Source organism: Astyanax mexicanus, chromosome 18, assembly GCF_023375975.1.
Source record: "Astyanax mexicanus isolate ESR-SI-001 chromosome 18, AstMex3_surface, whole genome shotgun sequence".
Taxonomy (NCBI): domain Eukaryota; kingdom Metazoa; phylum Chordata; class Actinopteri; order Characiformes; family Acestrorhamphidae; genus Astyanax; species Astyanax mexicanus.
The window spans coordinates 18,726,306-18,734,199 of record NC_064425.1 but is presented as its reverse complement, the minus strand read 5'-3'; the positions used below and the strand labels follow the sequence as shown (position 1 = coordinate 18,734,199).

Genomic DNA, 7,894 nt, shown 5'->3' with positions numbered 1-7,894 from the left:
ATTTACTAATTATGTTACTAATAAATGTTCTTGACTGGGATATAAAACAACTAATAAACACTAATGTAATGTTACAGTATTATTAATGACTTTAAGATAAATAGCGATAGTGATAAGAAATCCCTTAAAAACAAAAAACTCATTTGTTTTGCCATTTGCTTCAAACGTCAAAGCTTCTGAAGGGCGGTTTTTAGACTACCTTTGGGCTGGACATTTTTGTTGGACCTGGCAACCCTGCCTCACACATTTCCACACAGCTCTGATTCACACACAGCGGGTAGCTGGTTTAGTTATATCGCTGAGATTCGTACAGACAGAGCTGCACAGTGGCTTTAGTTTAGTCTCACATCCGTTTAACTCAGTGTTTCGCCTCTGTCAGTGTCCAGCTTCACCCAGAGCCGGTGATAGGAGAGCGGAACGGAGCCTGGAGGCGGGCAGGCGGACTGAGCTGCTCCACTGACCGGGGAAGGAGAGGGGCTGAGCGGGGGGATCTGTGGATCTGTGCCGCTCCCTCCAGCTGCTGCTGTCCGCCGGAGTAAGGAGCCGAGCAGTGGGCTAACCCGCTAACTCTCACTCGCTTTACTCTCAGAGCTGTTTCTGCGTCTTTTCAGCATTATTTATATATTTGTACATTTCATATCATAATTATGACCATTTATGGAGCTGAGGAGTGTTGTTTATCTATTATTTATAGTCCTAATTTTTCCCCGTGTTTGCTTCCCCTGTTCAGCTGTTTAACTGTAGGTTAACAGTCGTTGGGCTTGTTGTTGTTGCGGCCTCTCTTCACAAGCCGCTGGAGGTGAAAAATATCAACAATTTCGCCTGTTTTTTAAACACAAAAAGAGCCTACAGTCCGTCTTAAACGACCACGTATCTCAATTCGCAAGCCTTCTGCACGTGACTACATATTTATTAAAGTAACCGTCCTCTTCTCCTGTTTTTCCACAGAGTAACCCTGTCCTGGCTAAGCGCTAACGGAGAGGCTAGGCTAGTGGAGGATCCAGAGCTGGAGCTACAGCTCTGACAACAACATATGGGACGCGTTAGTTCACTATAGGAGGTGGAAGAGCTGCTGCTGAACCAGATGAAGAACAAGATTTACACACAATTATTTCATTCTCATTCAGATCAAACTCGTGGATGCAGAGGTTGGTGATTTTCCCTTTTCATTTTCTCATTTTGTCTCATTTTCTTTTTTTCTCTTTATGCTCACTCTATTGAAGCTATCATCTTTATTTAACCCTCTATATCATGGTGTTGTCCTCAGACAACCACAGCTACATGGTTACATGGATGTAATACGAGTAATTTATTTATTTTAATTTGTTATTTGATGTTTTATTGGTTTCAATGTAATCGCAATGTACAGGAAAATAGCACCTTAATCAATATCAACAAAAAAAAAAAGCATCTGTCGATGGCACACAAAGATGAATAGGCACAAGTGTTATTAAAAAGACTCTATAAAATAAATAAAGCAATTAATACAATATAAGTGTAAGAAATGTTACATAGCTACAGGTCAGTCAGATTTAAATATTCTACTGCCTTGTTTTTCATTTTATATTATAATGTATATTTTGGGTTAAAGGAATAGAGCACTCGTTCCATACAGTAAAAGCTGTTTAATGTTGAACGTTTATACATTTTAAATGCCTTTAAGGTAAAACAATGAAATATGTACTGTATATGTGCATCAATTTATAATGAAATATGTTGAGGCATTACAAAAAAAACAGTGTTGCCTCAAGATGACATTATGCAGTCAGACTTCTTTTTAAGCGGTGCTTGTTTCTCTCCTCTAAATAAATTAAAATCCACGCCACAGAGGGTTAATAAGTGAGTTTTTACATATTTATTCATGGTTTGTATGAGTATTGTGGCCAGCGCTGATATACAATACTTTTATGTACATGGCTGATGAAGCCAATAAATACACACGCAATAGAAATTGTGACTAAATGCTCCTGGATTACCATTGCTGGGATATATCATTTGTGTCATGTTATGTATAAAGGTCTATGATTGCATTAACTGCTTTGCCTCTGAATTTGTAGAACTTTAAAGAACGTCAAATATTAGTCTGAAATATTGGTGAAATGAATCTTATGCTGATCATTTTAATACATTATATTATATCTATACAATTATTATTGAGATATCAATCCATAAATACTATTTTTGAAAACTGTTCTTCTTTATATAATTTAAATACTATGTTAAACATACTTGTTGGAAGTAGTTTTTTGTTAGTCGTTGTCTTTATTACCTTTTTAATATTTGACACTGCATCAGTTAGTAGTTAAATTTTCTGTCTAAACATCAGCCTGATGCTGATCATTTTTAACTAATGTATACCGATATGATTCAGTACGATACCGTTTCACTGTGCATTTATTAATATTAGTATAAGCTATTACTTTATTTGTCCTCATTTATTCTGTTTATTTATTCTGTTTAGAAACATTTAAAAAACTGGCAAAAAATAAATCTACAATCCATTTTGTGGTGAATGATGATACATCTGTATAATATGCATTAATGTACGCAAAATGTGTTTATTTCATTCTGGGACAACAAACCATTTTGGTGAAGCTGGTCTGTAAGATAGAAAAAACCTTTTAATTTTTATTTTGTACATTTGTACCCTTACAATTAAATTTCACATTTTGTAAAGTCCCATTTTATAGATTTTGTATGCATCAACATTGGCATTGACAGATGCATAATGGAAAACATCAGACCAATAGCATCAACCAGTTATTTCCATATCAGAGGTCATCTCTAAAGAGCAGTCTCCTTTGTGCAGAGTATAAATCTGGTGTTACCTTCTTGACATCATAGTTTAAATAATTAATGAACTGCATTAGAGATATGGTATGAGATCTCGTGCTGGCTGCCTTTGTGTTATTTGACTGAAGTGCAGTAATGATGGAGGAGGTCCTGAAAGCCTGTCTGGTAGACAGCTGGTGTCAGTCCCCTCCCATTTGAAGGGGTTTGAATTGTAAACGTTCTCTGACCCTTTTTTGCTCTGCGTAAAGAGGCGGGAATGGCTTATGGACCCATAGTATCAGTTCACAAGCTAATCCATCTGCATGAATGCATCCCCCCACAACATTCGGTGGAGGACTTGGAGGTCATCACTGTGATCTTCTAAATCCAATGGGAACCGGATGTTTTTTCTCTCTCTCTTTCTGTTTTTCTTTTTTTGCTTTTATGTTATTCCAGTATAGACCTAATTATAGATACTGGAAGGGAATACATGCTCCACCATGTGGGCCGTGCATAGTATCCAGAAGAGAGGGAGGCTATATTGTATACATTTTTGTCAATGACAACAAGGCTGATCATATCCTCAGTGTTCAGAGTCACATTAATGTAGAGTCTGTTCTTTTTGACTTTAATTAATGTAGAGTCTGTTCTCATGACTGTTACCACACATGTAAAATACTGATTCTTTTTGTCGTGCTTGACATGGCTATGTGATTTGTGTGACAGTGTAAATAAGCAAAAACACACCTTTTGGCAATTCCAATGGCCACGGTATATGTATATTCTAGAATCCAATCTATATTTGAATTTCAGTAATCTAACAGTCTAAATGGACAGATTGGAATTTGCGCAACTTTTATGTGCATGTGGAGAAATAGATGACAGCAGTGAGAGAGGGTTTTAGCAGTGGGATAACAAGGTAATATATATAATAAATATATGGGGTCGCTGTTCCAAAAATATTAGAAGACTACGGCCCCATCTACACAAATTTATGAAATTTCAGAAATAACAGATTCAGATATTCGGATATATTCAGATATAACTTTATCCACACAGAAATACCACTCAAAAAGAAAGATAATGCCAGCACAGTAAATGGTGATAATACCTCCTACAAAATAACATTAAAACACACACTGAAGAAGAGAACTAACAAGCATAAACAGCCGGAGGATTTTAAAAACTGTACGTGCAAGTAAAATTGATTCTATTCCGATTCACAAAATCACAGTTTGATTTGATTTACGATTCATTGTGTTTCAGAATTTGTTAATTTATAAATATTTTAGTAATAAGAGGCTTAAAATTGTAGTTTAAAGAAACAAATGTCACAAGAAATTGGATGTGGACGAATAATGTGGCCTTTTTACAGCAAGCTTGGACACATTCTCGCTGATGAGCCCAGCTGTCAGCCACTAGAACTGGCGTGGATAAAAGTGTGTGTCAGTTACACAGCACAAACTGTTCAGACAAATACTGGATATAGGTCAAATTTTAAAAGATTGTGTGAATAGTCTAAAATGAACATTGGATTTTGTGGAAAATTTGGCTTTGGCCACTTGCACCTGCTGTGTGAATGTAGCCTTTTTATTCGAGTTCTTTGGTAGTGACAGTTATTTGTGCTAATTTGGAATGACTCCTATAGACCAGAAGAGAAGTAATTTACACCTCCATTGGGGTTCTCTTATCTAAACATAAGGAGCTGTCTGATGTACTGTATATTTATTCATCAGGATTTGTCACATATTGTAAGAGTGCTTTACCCCAAGTGTCTTGTTGAACTGCATGGCTTCAGTAGACAATTCAGGAGGCAGCATTTCTTTGTGCTTGGTTTTGCCTCCCAGGAGAAGGCAGCAGTCTTCTGTTCCCTCTGTGGCAGATGGCCCAGGAAAGGGCTGCTATGATCATTGCCATCATTATTAGTTTACTGGCATGAGCCCTGACAGATGCACCAGGGGACACACTCTAGAGATTTCCAGGAAGCTGGATATTCGAGTCATGCACCTGAAATAAGATTTCCCTCTCTCTCTCTCTCATTCTCTCTCTCTCACTCTCTCTCTCTCACTTTTACGCACACTGAGTGCTGTTGTCTAATCCTAACAGACTCACCTCTTGTACTTTTGTGACCATGAGAGTAGTGCTGGCTGGCTAATTAACTAAATTAATCTTGCCCATGTAGTTTTTTTTTAAATAATAATTATTTTTTATTCTGCTAGTATGTGTAAGTTTATGTATTGTCCTCTGCCCTCTGTACTGTCACATGACCCCGCCTCTTTCAGCCTGTGACATGAAAGCAACATTGAGGAACTCAAAACATGAACCAACTGAACAACTTGAACAGCTTGTTTTCTTTAGAAAAATATCCCTGTTGTTGCTTAAAATATTTGTTCATTACTATAAAATTACTTTAATCAAGGTATAATTTTTAATAAATTGAGATATTGATTTTTAGGTCATATTATATAACACCACTTCAAATCAATATCACGATTAATATGACTTCAGATCAATATGATGATGGACACAACATTTTTCTTTGGTACAAGCTCGTCCAGCTGTTCATTTGGCTCAAGTTGGTGAGTGTTTGAGTTATCCTGCATATATTTTCCATGCCACAGACAGGGCAGGTTGAAGTCGTATGAGTACACACACAGTAATATGTTTTAAGGAGCACATACAGTGAGAAACGTGTTTTAAATACAATAGAAAAGAAGGTTCAAATGAAATAAAAACTAGGGTATAAAAAATACTCCAGTTAACATACAGATACTTACAAACCTCTATTGTTCTGATAGTATTGTGTAAATTATAACTTTTGAATGCATGCTTGTGAAATTAAAGTATTTATCCTAATTATCCTTGTGTGTTTTCCGTGGAACTGCATGGTCTGAATTTTTTCAGATTTGTCCTGTGCTCATTTTTCCTCTGTAAAGCAAATGATGTTCACCTAAATAATAATCAGAGTGACAGTGGAACTGTATGTGGGTCTGTCTCGCTGTCTCGCCCCTCTCTGTTCTGGTTCTTCTGATGTGCTGTCATCCCGTCAGTTTCACTACTCCTTAGAAGCCTTTTTGCACAGTTTCCTTATCCAGAGTCAAAAATAACAATGCACTGTTTCTTGCCTTCCTTCCTGAAATCTGAGATCAGTAGACCACACTGACGATCCTAAATAAGCCATTCCTGCTGTAATCCATCACAGCTTTAAAATATTCCTGCATTATGTATTAACATTTTGGACTGCACAATGTGTAGTTTGTTAATAATTCCTGTGTTATTGACCTTGATACGAGTAAATTATTCAGCAATCTCTGAACGTTAAATGCTGATTTCCTGGACATTGGAAAAATCTGCTCTTAAAGTAAATTGCAGTGTCAATCAACATTGTGAATAGTTACGTCTATCTGGGCCTAGAAACAGACTTCAAATGTTTATTGGCTTGATTGTTTTTAGCAATCCTTTTTTATCAACATAAAATAGCTTATTTAAATCAAGAAAAAAAAATATTAAAAGTTTTTAGAACATTTTAGTTTATATTATAGTTTATATTGACCACAAAGTGACACTTGGCAGGCGGCAAAATGACTTAGCGGTTTATACTTTCGCCTCCCAATGCTGGGGTCCTTAGTTGTCTGCTTCCTAAGTCAAAAAAAAAAACCAGATCATGTAATTTGGATACTCTAAAATACACTGCTGCATTCTGTGTTTATTCTCCGTTTGCCTGTATCAGAGCTCCTCTGGTGTTTATATTATACACATTCCTATTGAGTAATAAGTTACAATGTAAATCGAACATAAACCCACTAATCTCGCTCAAATTCTTCGTTGCAACTTGGATGTGAAATTTTCTCACGGATACATGTATTTAATTTAAAAAAACATCCCCCTAAAAAAAACTAATCCAGTCAATATTATACTACTCGTTTTTTTACATATATTATCGCAATGTTTTTACTGGTAATCTATAGCAGTGGATCCACCTGTGCATTGGACATCTTAACACAAAATAAACAAAGGTGGGCCCCACTGTTGTTTTTGTGGAAAATAAGGTGAATTGAAATTGTTAGTTTGATTTGTATCTTTTTCTAAACTAACATGAATATTAAACTTTTAATAAAATACTACATTCCACATATTCCACATTTGATGTTCATTGATTAATTGGTAGGTGCACATGTATTATCCGCCAATCGCTGACTTTAGCATGTCCCTAAGAAACCCTGCAATACAGACAAGCTCTCTGGTTCTCCCCGCAGCCGGCTTGGCTTCAGAGTGAATGGGTTTCAGCAGCCAAACTTCCCCAGACTGTGTGATTGATTATACTCTGTCTTAGCTCTGTTTTGCAGGCAGTTAGCTCTTGTCCAGACGCCAAGGCGTTCCGGTGGAACTGCCTCGCTCCGTGTGGAGAGTGTCAGAAAATGTGTGGAAACTGAATCGGAGGGACGCTTTCCAAGTTCTCCCCAGTCGGCCTGTTTTGTTCATCTGTTTAGCAAACAGACGCGTTTTCTTGCTTCCGACTGCTCTTTTCCCTGCTGTTTTTTTAGAGTAATTTTCCAGCGGATGTGAAGGTCTGACTAAGGTGTACTCTGTTGTGTCGTACGCCTTATAGTATTACACTTGTTCCATTTCTGTGTCGTGGCACTCGTTCAGATCCAGCCTGTGGTGCATCATAGCTATTCAGCAGAGCATCCAAATTTAGATATAGGCTATTTTATGAAGCACACTGCCCAAATAACTGGAATGAACTCTCTTTTTTCTGTTTCATTTTTCCTATATTTCTAAACTATATAGGAAAAGACTAAGCTAAATGGTTTGCTTTGATTGTATTTGTGTTAATGATTTTTTAGGTACTTTTAATCTGTGAAGACCGATGTGCTTGTAAGTAATAATCCTTCATTTGTGGTTTTCCCTCATATGTGTGTTAAGTGATGTAGTACATGTTGTGTAAATTAGAGAAGCATAAATCTCTAAAGTAACAAGTTATTTGATTATGAATCAAACCAGTATTCAGTGAAACATAAAATTTGTTTATTTTCATATTCATACTTTAAATCTAATTTTTTTATTATTTTTTTTAATTAAGAAAAACACACTGAACACAACACTAACTAGAGAATCTTTT

At 36.4% G+C, this 7,894-nt stretch overlaps 1 protein-coding gene across 3 annotated transcripts in view; it reads left to right on the top strand.

The window, feature by feature from the left end:
* Window positions 1-249: 249 nt before the first annotated feature.
* Window positions 250-7,894, top strand: part of cuedc1b (CUE domain containing 1b) — a 31,144-nt gene continuing 23,499 nt past the window's right edge. For all 3 annotated transcript variants that reach the window (XM_007236849.4, XM_022666151.2, XM_022666185.2), the window contains exons 1-2: window positions 250-535; window positions 949-1,148. The gene's annotated coding sequence lies outside the window, so the exon portion shown is untranslated. The remainder of the gene's footprint in view (window positions 536-948; window positions 1,149-7,894) is intronic.